Source organism: Sus scrofa, chromosome X (assembly GCF_000003025.6).
Source record: "Sus scrofa isolate TJ Tabasco breed Duroc chromosome X, Sscrofa11.1, whole genome shotgun sequence".
Lineage (NCBI taxonomy): Eukaryota > Metazoa > Chordata > Mammalia > Artiodactyla > Suidae > Sus > Sus scrofa.
The window spans coordinates 32,921,977-32,934,958 of record NC_010461.5 but is presented as its reverse complement, the minus strand read 5'-3'; the positions used below and the strand labels follow the sequence as shown (position 1 = coordinate 32,934,958).

Below are 12,982 nucleotides of genomic sequence, written 5' to 3'. Positions count from 1 at the left end.
TTGAAAAAATAAATGCTATTAAGGAATATGTTTCTAAAATTACTCTGATGCTGTAATTTTTCTTAACATGAATATGATTTTTTAATTTGTCTATTTTTCTCATCCCAATTATATCAAATATTGCCCAATAGCTACACCCAGAGAGAATTCTGTGGCTTCTGAATGATGTAAAAAGTTGGCTATTCAAAATATAGGTATTTTTATTTTTAAAAAGTAAAAAAAAATGAATTCTTGTGGTTAACAAAAAGTGTATACACTCAGACAACACACACACAAACACAATCAGTGGAGAGTGCCACTAGGAGACCGGACACTGTAAGGAATCCTTGATAGAAAGGAAAAGCAGAGGTTATGAGACTGGTTAACTCAAAAAACTTGAAACATCTGCAAAAGAAAACCCCATTATATTCAAAATCTCAGAACAGGAGCAAATGAAACTGCAGCACCAGGAAAGGTCCTAGGTCAACTGTGACATGAAAAAGCTACCCTGGGGACAACCCATTTGTATAAGACGTAAGCCCTGTCTCTCTTACGTCTACTTTCACTGGGCATAAGCACATTTGACCACCTTTAATCTCCCAAAATTGAACTCCAAATACACTAAGTTTGACAACTATAAATCTGAACAGAAGGGAAAGAACAAGACAAAGCTACCTCAAAAGGAAAAACATTTGTCTTCAGTGTCAGAAATACCATCTTAATCTGACAAAAGTTTAGATCCTTCGCCTACCTGCAAGCTCCATGCCAGGTGCCCTCAAGGAGAAGGGCGCTGAATAACTGACACGCTCTTCGCTCCCATTGCAAGGAGACTGTTAGAGAAATGGACCTCACAACTCTAGAGCAGATCCATCCTAATCAAGGCCAATCAAAGGAGTCCTTTATCCCTAAATTTAAACGAAGAAAGGATTTACCAAAGGTTTGCGGAAAGTAAAAGAGAAGATCACGAACAAAATGAACTGTTTCTGGGGCGGGAGGGGAACCCCAGATGTAATACAGGAAACAGAAAGAATAGAATTTTACCAAAATGTCAAATTCACGTTCTCAAAATATTAAGGGAAGAAAATGGATGTATAAAAGAAGAAAAGGCTGCTACAGAAGGAAAGAAGAGGAAAAGATAAAGGTCTCACAAATTGAAAATGTTGCTGCATAATGAGACCTTCGTTAGACCCCAGATGGGCAGTCAAAGCGGCCCTGCCTCCCCCAGGCTTCCAAAGAACCTGCCCCACAGGGGTCATGCCCCGCCCCGTCGACCCCGCCCCGTCGACCCCGCCCCGTCGACCCCGCCCCCCAGACCCCGCCCCTTCGCCCTTCCACCCACTTCCGGTAACGGTCCCCCAAGCCCACCTCGCCCGCCCCGCACAACCACGCGGTTTCCGGTCCATCCCAGAGCCGGCGCCCAGGCCCCCGCCAACAGGCCCGGAGCCCACCGGCCCCGGCCCTCCCCATCGCCCGCCCTGGGGACGCTCCGAGGCGGCCGGCGCCGCCGGCGCCCCCGCCGCTGCCCGCCCCGCAGCCCCCGCTTCCGCGCCGCCTTCCCCTTGGCCTTGGGGCCCGCGCCGCCCGCCCTTGTGATCACGCCGCCCTCGCAGGTGCGCCAGAACTTCCACCCCGAGTGCGAGGCCGCCCTCAACGGCCACGCCAACCTGGAGCTGCACGCCTCCTACGCCTACCTGCTCATGGCCTTCTCCTTCGACCGCGAGGACGGGGCCGGGAAGCCCCTGGCCCGCTGCTTCCTGCGCCGCTCCCACGAGCGCAGCGAGCGCGCCCAGGAGCTGATGAGCCTGCAGAACCGGCGCGGGGGCCGCCTCTGCTTCCGCGACATCAGGAAGCCCGACCTGGAAGCCTGGGGGGGCGGCCTCCGGGCCCTGCAGTGCGCCCTGCACCTGGAGAAGCGCGTCCACCAGAGCCTGCTCGACCTGCACCGGCTGGCCACCCACAAGAGCGACGCCCAGCTCTGTCACTTCCTCAAGAGTCGCTACCTGGACCAGCAGGTCGAGTTCATCAAAGAGCTGGGGGACCATGTCACCACCCTGAGCCAGATGGGGGCCCCGGAGCTTGAGATGGCCGAGTACCTCTTTGGCAAGCTCACCCTGGGTGACAGCCACAAGGACTGACCCTGGACTGCCCTCCCCGGAGCCACGGGGCAACTGTCCAAGGCCACCATGCCCGCGTGGCCCCCACAATATTGCCCTTGCAGACAAAGTTCACTCAGGTCTTTCTTCGGTCCCTTTTGCCATTTCTTCCCGTAAAGCTACTGGTTCTTCAGTAAATAAAGGTCTCTGGTTGCTGTGTGTGTGCCAGTGTCTCACCTTTTAAGTCTTAAAACGGGCCTCCAGGAGTCTCTCCGCCGACACGTGCCCTGTCCACGTGCAGCTCAGGATCTCCACAGATGGAGGGGGGAGGTGTTCTATGGGACCCTGGAAAACACAACACAGCCTTTCCTTATGAGCAAAGTGGTGAGGGGGGGTTGGCTCATCTGAGGCCCTAATGTATGTGGGTGTTTGTGCGGGGTAAGATGATATTTAAAAAAAGAACAAACAGAAGTACAGAATTCATACTATTGGTTGCCTCTTAGGAAGAAGTGAAGAATGGAATTGGAAAAGATACGAAATGAAGGGTGTTTTCACCCTGCCCTGAAAACGTTTGGCTCATTGAATTATGCAAATGTTATCCTTTGTTGCTTCTGGGTAGCAGCCTGGGGGTCCTAGGACAGGTATGGCAGAGTCCCTCTTTGTCAAGCTCACCCTGAGAGAACGTGATAATGGTCACCCGGCCATAGGCTGACTTTCCCGTACACGTGGGGGTGATTTCCCAGGTCATGATGCTGGTGGGCATAGTGCCCTCACAAAGCATCCAAATATCTCTTTCTTTCTTTCCATTGGACCCTTTCTTCCATTAAAGTAAGATGGTACCAAAAAACCCCCAAACAACCCCTCAAATTACCTCATGAGAAGGGCTGAAAAATACAAAGTCGAGGTTAAGGTCACATTTGTCATATTTAATATAAAGTAGAATAAATCTCTGTGAGTTTTCAGCCAATTATTCCAGCTGATTTGAAGACTGTAGGGAGGGGTAAGACTCAAGGCTGGCAGACAAGCTAGGAGACACTGCAGCGGGTCCAGAGAGACAATGATGGTTGAACTGTGGTGGTTGCTACAGGAATGAAGAGACCTGCACACATTCCAGATCTTGGACAAGGACCCAAGATTTGCTGATGGGCCAGAGGTGAGGAATGGGAAATGGGAGAAAAGAGTCTACATTCCAATGATTGGACTTGAACGCCTGTGTTGAAGGTGTTGCTATTTATTATTCTAGGGACATAGCTGGGAGAAAGAAAGGATTGGAAAAGGAATGTCCTGTAAAATCTGAGATGCTTATTACATATGTGAGTGGAAATATCTTGCAAGTGCCAGAAGACTGCATCTGGAGCTCAGGTGGAAATCAGGTATGACTCTGCCAGTCCTTCCTGGGGCAGAATCCCTGTGTCCCCCCCGCTCCCCTCTTGTTTGTAGAGAGCATTAGCCTTCCAGGCCTTCCCTGAATTCCAAAGAACAGATGTCCTTAGAGATGTGAGAATGTGCAGAAACAAAGGAAAACAGTCAACCAAGAGAAAATAATAATAGTTTAGCTATACAACAAAGTCAAGGACCTTTTGGTCCTTCTCAAGGGCTATAGCTAATACCCTGAGCCATATCCTTGAGTTTCTTTGGAGGTATTAAAATCCCACAAAGCAGAAAATATTAACTGCCTGCTAACCATAAGCATGTAGAAATAAGATGCTGAAACCAGAAGGTTGACGCCTGAGATTCCAGAAACATCTTGTTACTTCACCATCCACCAGTCAGAGCATTGAGCACAACAGATTATGACTCAGAAATCCTCGTAAGAAATCTATATTGACTTTTGCATGGTTTTTCTCTATTCTTTTTCTGATCTAATTTTAATATTTCCTTACCCTGCTTCCTTTGGACTTAGTTGGCACTGATCTTTTTATTTTTTTATTATTATTTTCTAGCTTAAAACAGTATAAATTTATTATCTTACAGCCCCAGAGGCTAGAAGTCCAACACAGGGCTCCGTGGGCTGAAATCAAGGTGCCAAAGGGGCTGCACTGCTTTTTGTTTTTTTTTAAATCATAGTTGATTTACAATATTTCTCCAATTTCTGTTATACAGCAAGGTGACCCAATCACACAGAGTTCCCTGTGCTATACAGTAGGACCCCACTGCCCATCCATTCCAAATGTGACAGCAATTTTCCTTACACTTGATGGATTTTTCTTTGCCAGCTCAAATCTGCTATGAAGACTCTGGTGAATTTTTTCATTTTAATCATTGTACTCTTGTAGCTCTACATTTCAAGTCCATTCCTTTTAATGTTATTGGACAACTTAATTTACCCTCTATTTGACAAAATCATTGTATTCACATTCGCATTTTAATCTTTAAATATGGTTTGCCTAATTGTTTGGCATGTACTAATAACAGCTGCTTCAATGTCCTTGTCTTCTAAGGATACCATCTAAGCCCTTTCAGGGAGTTTACATTTATTGCTTGTCATAATAGTTTCACAAAAGTAGGCATTTTAGATTCTGCAATCTACAATTTTTGCCTGGATTTCTTCTGTAGAAGCTGTCTCCCTTATAATGTGGGCTTGAATAAACATTCTTCATATGTTGTATGCTTTTTTTTTGCTTTTCAGGGCTGCACCTGCAGCATATGGAAGTTCCCAGATAGGGGTTGAATCAGAGCTGCAGCTGCCGGCCTGTGGCACAGCCACAGCAACTCACCACCACTCATGGCAACACCAGATAGATATTAACCCACTGAGTGAGGCCAGGGATCAAACCCACATCCTCACGGATTCTAGTCTGGTTCGTAACTCAGTGAGCCACAACGGGAGCTCTTGTACATACATGCTTTTTATTCATTCCAGAGAAACTGAAATGGTTGTTTTCTCCAGTTTATCATTACTTTATTGGGAGAGAATGGGCTGACTCCATCATTTAGCCACACTCAAAGTCAGTTTTCACGAAGGCTACCCTGATGAAGTGCAGAAGCACGGAAACTGTCATTGTGGGCTGACCACTGTTACCACCTGCAAGGACCAGAGGCGGATTCTAATTTGGATACTGAAGAAATAGTAGGTGAGTTATCAATATATCATATCCCATGAAAAACACATTTCAATAATGAAGGAAAATTGAAATTCACTGGTATCCTATTCATTTTTTTTAAAAGCCACGCTCTTTCTAGTCTTCATTTATTTCCACATGTCCTTTGGAAAACACATATTTTAACAAACTTTCTTAGTACTGACTTGAAAAAATCATGAAATGCCCCTAATGTGCCTTTCACAATCTTAGAAGTTCATAAGACTAAGAAATTTTCCAAACCCTTGACATAACTTTTTTTTTTTTTTGTATTTTTGCTATTTCTTGGGCCACTCCCGCGGCATATGGAGGTTCCCAGGCTAGGGGTCAAATCGGAGCTGTAGCCACCGGCCTAGGCCAGAGCCACAGCAACGCGGGATCCGAGCCACATCTACAACCTACACCACAGCTCACGGCAACGCCGGATCGTTAACCCACTGAGCAAGGGCAGGGACCGAACCCGCAACCTCATGGTTCCTAGTCGGATTCGTTAACCACTGCGCCACGACGGGAACTCCGGGATTAAATTCTGATGGCATTACATTTTTGCTTGCAGCGTAGAAAGATTTTTTTTTTTTAGTTATGTAATTAAATTACAGCTCATATTTACTTGTATGGAAAAATAAAATAATTCTCCATAAGTGTATGTGTGTATGTGTATTCACTATTTGCTATTGCCTTTTATTGCACAGGCTACCATGGGTGTGCATCTTAACTGTGTGTAGTATCACTAGAGGTCAGGCAGAAGAACTTTTTCTGAAAGAGAATCGAATGGGGTTCGGTACATTAAAGCATCACCCTGTATATTACTTAAGCACTTTTAGGAACAAAACTGTTAGTTCTTCCTTGATATGGATATGGCCCCATTTATCTTAGCCTATCAAAACGGTTTTGTCACCCAGACTTCCCCCGTGGCCAACAGTGTAACTACACAGCATCGCCTTTGCCTGCAACTAGGGGTCTCTGGGTTTATCTGGGTTATCTTAGGTCACTTGGGGTTTCATTTATTTTCCGTTAGGGGGACAAAGACGAAGAGTCCCGAGACTGGATTTTGATCGGCTACCGCTGTTCAGGAGCAGAAGGCCCGAGGGCCTCCTCTTACCGTCCTGAGGATAAGCAGTGGTATTATTATGACTATATGTAAACACCCATGGTTGGCAGGAAGGTGCTAAAGTCTGGACGCAGCCTAGTGGATCAGGTCCCTGTCCCTGCCCAGGGCAGCTGCCACTGAAAGGACATACCCACAGGAGGAGGAAGACAGCAGACTGGCTGGTTCAGAGCTGATGTTACCTCCTTGCTGACCCGCAGAAAGAGGTGTAGGGAGGGTGTTGGCTGTGTTTCCAAAGAGCAGGTAGCCGATTTCACCCTGTGTCTCGACTTTCCACATGTTTCTAAGATTACAATGTTGTGCTTATTATTGTATCTCTTTTTAGTTTTCCTCACAGGAGAAAAAGCCAATTCAGTATTAAAACGCTACCCAAGAGCTAATGGATTTTTTGAGGAAATAAGACAGGGCAACATTGAGCGTGAATGCAAAGAAGAAGTCTGCACGTTTGAAGAAGCGAGAGAAGCTTTTGAAAATGATGAAAAAACTGTAAGTATGCTGGCCATCTTTTTAAAAGGTTCGGATTCGCCCCCTTTGTTAAACGTAATTGAGGCCCGCGTTCTCAAATGGTGTGCTTTGCTGTCGGTCAAAAACGTCTCCCTGGCGGGTTTCTGAACACGGCCTCTAACTGAAAATACCGTGCGAGAGCTTGGTTGGCTTCTCCGGGGGCTGGTCTGTCTTTGAGGGCACGTTTCCACAGGACCCTTCTGAGCTGAGATGGAGCTTCTGAGCAAGGGGGAGGCATTCGTTTCGCACGAGACCTTGTTCGGGAACGTTTTAGATCCTGCCATCCCCTGACCCTGCTTGATCAGGGAGCAAAGGCAGAGGAGGCTAATAGAGAGTGACACTGTTCTAAAACCTTTCACCTCTACGACAGAAAAGACCTATCAGAACTCCCCTCTGCTCGGAGAAGATGCCTCCTCACCTCTCTTGACTCTGGACCGCGTGCCGTCCAAGGTGAACTGAGATGGGAAAGCACAGGGCGGTGGTGCAGAGTCTATGGAACTGGTCCACCCTTGCAAATGATGAGAGGTGGCCATTTAGAAAGGTCCGTTCCCAGAGTTCCCGTCGTGGCTCAATGGAAACGAATCTGACTCATATCCATGAGGATGCAGGTTTAATCCCTGGCCTCGCTCAGTGGGTTAAAGATCTGGCGTTGCCATGAGCTGCGGTGTAGGTTGCAGACACATCTCGGGTCTGGCTTGGCTGCGGCTGTGGCTTGGGCTGGCGGCTACAGCTTCAATTAGACCCCTAGCCTAGGAACTTCCATATGCTGTGGGTGCAGCCCTAGAAAGGAAAAAAAAACAAAAAACAAAAAAAAAAAAAACCAAAAAACAAACAAAAAAACCCGAAAAAGGATTCATTCCTTTGTCCCAACTATGAAAGGAATTTGACATGTGAAACAAGTAATATCAGATTGGTAAAAGATAATCGTCTCTATAGGTCTTGTGTCTCACTCTCACTGCTTTAGTAGATTGTATGTCCGTGTGTGTACATGTGCATTTTAACATAGCTGGCCATACTCCTAGACCAATCATGAGTTACATAATACTCTTAATGGAATAAAGTGCTATTTGTTTCTATTTTTTGTTGTTGTTGTTGTCTTTTTGCCTTTTCTAGGGCCGCTCCTGCGGCATATGGAGGTTCCCAGGCTAGGTGTCCAATCGGAGCTGTAGCTGCCAGCCTACACCACAGCCACAGCAACGTGGGATCCGAGCCTCGGCTGTGACCTACACCACAGCTCACGGCAACGCTGGATCCTTAACCCACTGAGCAAGGCCAGGGATCGAACCTGCAACCTCATGGTTCCCAGTCAGATTCATTAACCACTGTGCCACGACAGGAACTCCGAAAGTGCTACTTGTAATTGTGACCTAAGTGGTATTTAGAATGTTCACTACCTATACCAAATACCACAGAGACCCTGGAGTACAATATAGCTCATTTTGTTTGTTTGTTTGTTTCTGGCCGTTACCCACAGCATGTGGATGTTTTGGGGCCAGGAATCAAATCCAAGCCACAGCAGCCACCAGAATCCTTACAGTGACAATGTCAGGTCCTTAACTCATTGCACCACAAGGGAACTCTATTGTGTTTTTAAAAAATAAACAAATTTGGTTCTTCATAGTGCATTCTTTCAAGGAATACACATTGTAGATATTCTACAGTTTTCACAAAGTTAATGACTTTTCAGTGCACTTTATCTTTCTCCTTAAAAGGAAAGGCAAATCCTTGATTGTAATGCATTGGGTTGAAAGCACCTGGTACCAATGAACAATGTTGCTTGTATGTCAAAAGATATAAGTGACTTAAAACTTACAAAAAATTTTGGAGTTCCTGTTGTGGCGCAGTGGTTAACGAATCCGACTAGGAACCATGAGGTTGCGGGTTCAATCCCTGGCCTTGCTCAGTGGGTTAAGGAGCCGGTGTGGCCGTGAGCTGTGGTGTAGGTTGTAGATGTGGCTCGGATCCCGCGTGGCTGTGGCTCTGGCGTAGGCCGGTGGCTACAGCTCCAATTCAACCCCTAGCCCGGGAACCTCCATATGCCTCGGGAGCGGCCCAAGAAATGGCAAAAAGACAAAAACAAAAACAAAAAACAATTTACAGAAAATGTGAAGAATAGTACAAACTATGCCCTTTATCAGTACTTTCCAATACCTGACAACTGCATTTTGCCACATTTTCTTTGTTATTTTCTTTCCTCCTCGAAACACACACACACACACACACACACACACACACACACACACACACACAGAGTTTCTACCATTTGAGAGTAAGCTGCATATATTGTGCCTCTCTTCTCCTAAATACTCACTGGGTATCTCATAAGAAAAAAAAAAAAAAAACTTACCTACACGGTTCTCCCTTTTACCCAAAATAGCATGCATCTAACTCCAGAGCCTCAAGGAATGCCCAGGGCAGGAGAGGGCCTGGGATATGGCACTAGGTTTGAGGACGAGGACTGGGGAGACAGGTGGGGTAGAGGTCAGGAAGAGATGTGTCTGAAGCCTCAAGATCCAGAAAGGGCCAGGATGTAATGAGATGGATTAGAGCAGAGGACACAGAAGCCTGGGGGAAGTGGTAGCTGTCCAGGCAGCAGGCACAGGGCGGTCAGGGGTGGGAGGCAGGGGTCACAGCCTGCCGGGCCCTCACCGCTGCTGAGCGTGGACTCGCAGTGCCAGATGTCCAAGCTGGCAAGTTTCTGGCCGGACTCCTACAGGGACAGGTAGTACTGGTGGTCGGCAGCGACCCAGGCCGGGCTCAGCACGGCCCGCAGGTCCAGACACAGTGCTAGGAGGATACACACCAGCCCGACCAGCTTCAGCAGGGTCAGCGCCAGCGACCCACGCACCTCCTCCCTGGCACTGCCGTCTGAAGCCGTGCCCCGGAGCCTGCAGTAGGCCCACCCCACCGGAGGCGAGGACGGTAGGCGGGTGGGGAGAGCTGGGAGCCCCACCTCCCGAGGAGGAGGGAAGCAGCCGAGCTGCTGCTGCTGGGACTTGCTCCCTTGAGGCTCTGCATATTCCCCACCATTCCTCAAAGGTGGGTCTACCGGGCAGCCCGCCAGGAACTGGGTTTTGGGCAGGGATGCTGAGGATGTTTACCGCCAGCCCAGAATGGTGCTCTGCTAGCACCTGCTCAGCCCTGGCACTGCCCAGCTGGCTCCTTCTGCCCCAGCCCCTCCCTGCTGCGGAGGCAGAGCCCAGAGGGGAAGGGCCGTATCAGGGTCCTGCTCTGGCTGCTGGGTCAGGCAGGAGAGGCTCAAGCCATCCAGCCACTACCCCTTGCTCCAGCAGCCAGTGTCCTCTCTCCTGTATCTCACATAAGTAGATACATAAGACACTACAGCTTCCCTCCCTTGGGATACTGTTTTCAAAGCTCATCCAACTTGTAGCATGTATCAGAATTTAAATTTCTTTTTAAAGCTGAAAAAGATTGCATGAGTTGTGATACACAGAGGTCACATTTTATAAAAAATTATCGTAGAGCTGACTTACAGTGCTGTATTAGCTTCAAATGTACAGCAAAGTGAATCAGCTATATATATATATTGATTTTTTTCCCATATAGTTTATTATAAACTACTGAGTAGATTTTCCTATGCTATACCGTAGGTCCTTATTAATCATCTATTTTATACAGTAATATGTATGTGTTATTCCCACCCTCCTAATTTCTCCCGATCCCCATATTTAGTTAAACTATTCACCTGTTGGTGGACATGTAGGTTGTTTCCACTTTTCAGCTCTCGTGAATTTTGCTGTTTGGGACACTGGTGTACAAATATCCAATCAAGTCCCTGATGTTAACTATTTGTGGTATATAGCCAGAAATGTCATAGTTCCCTCCTATGCTAATTCCATTTGTAATATTTAGAAGAACTCCTATGCTCTTCCATAGTGACTGTAGAATTTTTCATTCATACCAGCAATGCATGAGGGTTCCCACTTCTCCACATTCTTTTTTCTTTGCTCTTTTAGGGCCACATCCACAGCATATGGAGGTTCCCAGGCTAGGAGTCTGGAGCTGCAGCTGCTGGTCTATGCCACATCTATGGGAACTGAGCCACATCTATGACCTAGGCTGCAGCTTGTAGCAACACCGTATCTTTATCCCACTGAGTGAGGCCAGGGATCGAACCTGTATCCTCATGAATACTTCGGATTCTTAACTCTGCTGAGCCACAATGGGAACTCCTCTATTTTGTGTTTTAGCCTAACCATCCTAACAGATGAGAAGTAGTGCCTCACTGTAGTTTCAACTTGCATTTACCTAATGATTAGTTATTGCGGGGAGCCGAGAAGATACAAGAGCCAAGGAAGGGAGCTTGCCTGAACGGTACAAAACCAAGGGCAGGCTCCTAATTAGAAAAAGGGGCCTGCTGAACGGTACAAGCCAAGGGTGGGCTTCTGGTCAGGATAGAAGCCTGTCTGTATGGTAAAAAACCGAGGGCAGGCTGAGGCCTGCCTGTACAGTGCAATCCGTGGGAAGGCCTCAGGTTACACGGCTCTCATGTTGATGTTGATGGGGAAGAATTGGGGCTTTCCTGGAAAAACAATTTCCATGTTTGCGCCGGAGAACATGGATTGTTTCTCGGGTGACCTAGTCTTTCCTGTTGTTTTATTTGTTATTCAGTTTTCCTCAGTCTTTGCTGATTATTTGCTTATTATTCTTATTTCCCATTCTTATTTTCCTGTGGTGATTTGTGATTTAACAAAATTACAATAATAATACAATAAAAATTTCATCCTGAAGGACTTTCCCCTATTTAAATCCAACCTAATTAAAACGTAGTGTTTATTACTAACTAGTTATACAGTAAACTTTAGAGTTCGGATTTTAATGAGGTCTATAGAAGTTAACACACATATTATTCATGATCAAAAGAAACCTAGCTGTGAGTTTTGTCCTTGATTTTAGAAACTTTTAGTGGTAGCTAGCTAAGTTGATTTGTATTTTCTCATGCTGTTTCCCTGCCAAGGACACTTTGAAGATAGACACTAGTCTGAAGACAGGATTTTTTGTGTCTGTAACTTCTTCAGCTTGTGGGAATTAGCTGGCCACGAGATGGTTTCTGCTGAGTTTCCTCTTTCCCACATGATATGTTGTGCCTGTTTGTCCTTGAATTGTACTCATTAAATTTAGTTAAACTGAAGATTTTGGAACATGATGTATTGCTGCTGTACCATGTGATCAAAAAACAAAGCCTAATAGTTAACCAATGTACTTTTAACACTGTGATGTAATCTGTAGTGAAAAACTGTCTATATAATTAACCACTTATGCTAATAAAATTTGAGCAGTCCAGCACCCTGAAAGAAGGGACAAAGAGGCTGTCTCCGTTGCAAAAGCTGACGCCGTTCACCTCCTCTCGGGATGTATATACCCTGGCTGCTGGACCTGGTTGTTGGAGCTAGACTCCGACAAGTTATGTTGAGCATTGTTCCATGTGCTTGTTGGCCATTTATCTTTTTTGGTGAAATGTCTATTCAAGTTCTTCACTCTTTTTTTTTTTTTTTTTTTGTCATTTTAGGGCCACACCCATGGCATATGGAGGTTCAAAGGCAAGGGGTAGAATTGGAACTATAGCTCCCAGCCTGTGCCATAGCCCCAGCAACACCACCTTCACTCATTTTTAAATGGGGTGTTTTTGTTATTTGTGTCATTGGTGATGAGTTTTAGGTATTCTTTATATACTCTGGATATTAATCACTTACTAGATATATGATCTGTAAATATTTTTTCCCATTCTCTGGATTGCCACTGCACACTCTTGATACTATCTTCTGATGCACAAAAGCTTTTAATTTTTTTTTTCAGGGCCACACCCATGGCATATGGAGGTTCCCAGGCTAGGGGTCAAATCAGAGCTACAGCTGCCAGCATCCACCACAGCCACAGCAACACAGGATCCGAGCCCTGTCTGTGACTTATACCACAGATCACAGCAACACCAGATACATAACCCACTGAGTGAGGCCAGGGATCAAACCCACATCCTCATGGATACTAGTCGGGTCTGTTAACTGCTGAGCCACAATGGGAACTCCCACATAAAAAATTTAAAGAGAAATAAAAGTTATTGATTAGTAGAGTTGACAGTTAAGCCTGAAAGGTAGCTCTTACAGGGAGTAATTTTTCGTGCCTGACATAGAATCAGGGTGATGAACAGCAGAGTTCTAATTTTATTTTACTGTCACCTTGGAGTGAAATAAGCAAAG

The 12,982-nt window shown here is 46.1% G+C and overlaps 2 pseudogenes; both read left to right on the top strand.

The window, feature by feature from the left end:
- LOC110257670 lies at nucleotides 1,137-2,581 on the top strand (annotated as a pseudogene).
- Nucleotides 6,507-7,306, top strand: LOC110257725 (annotated as a pseudogene).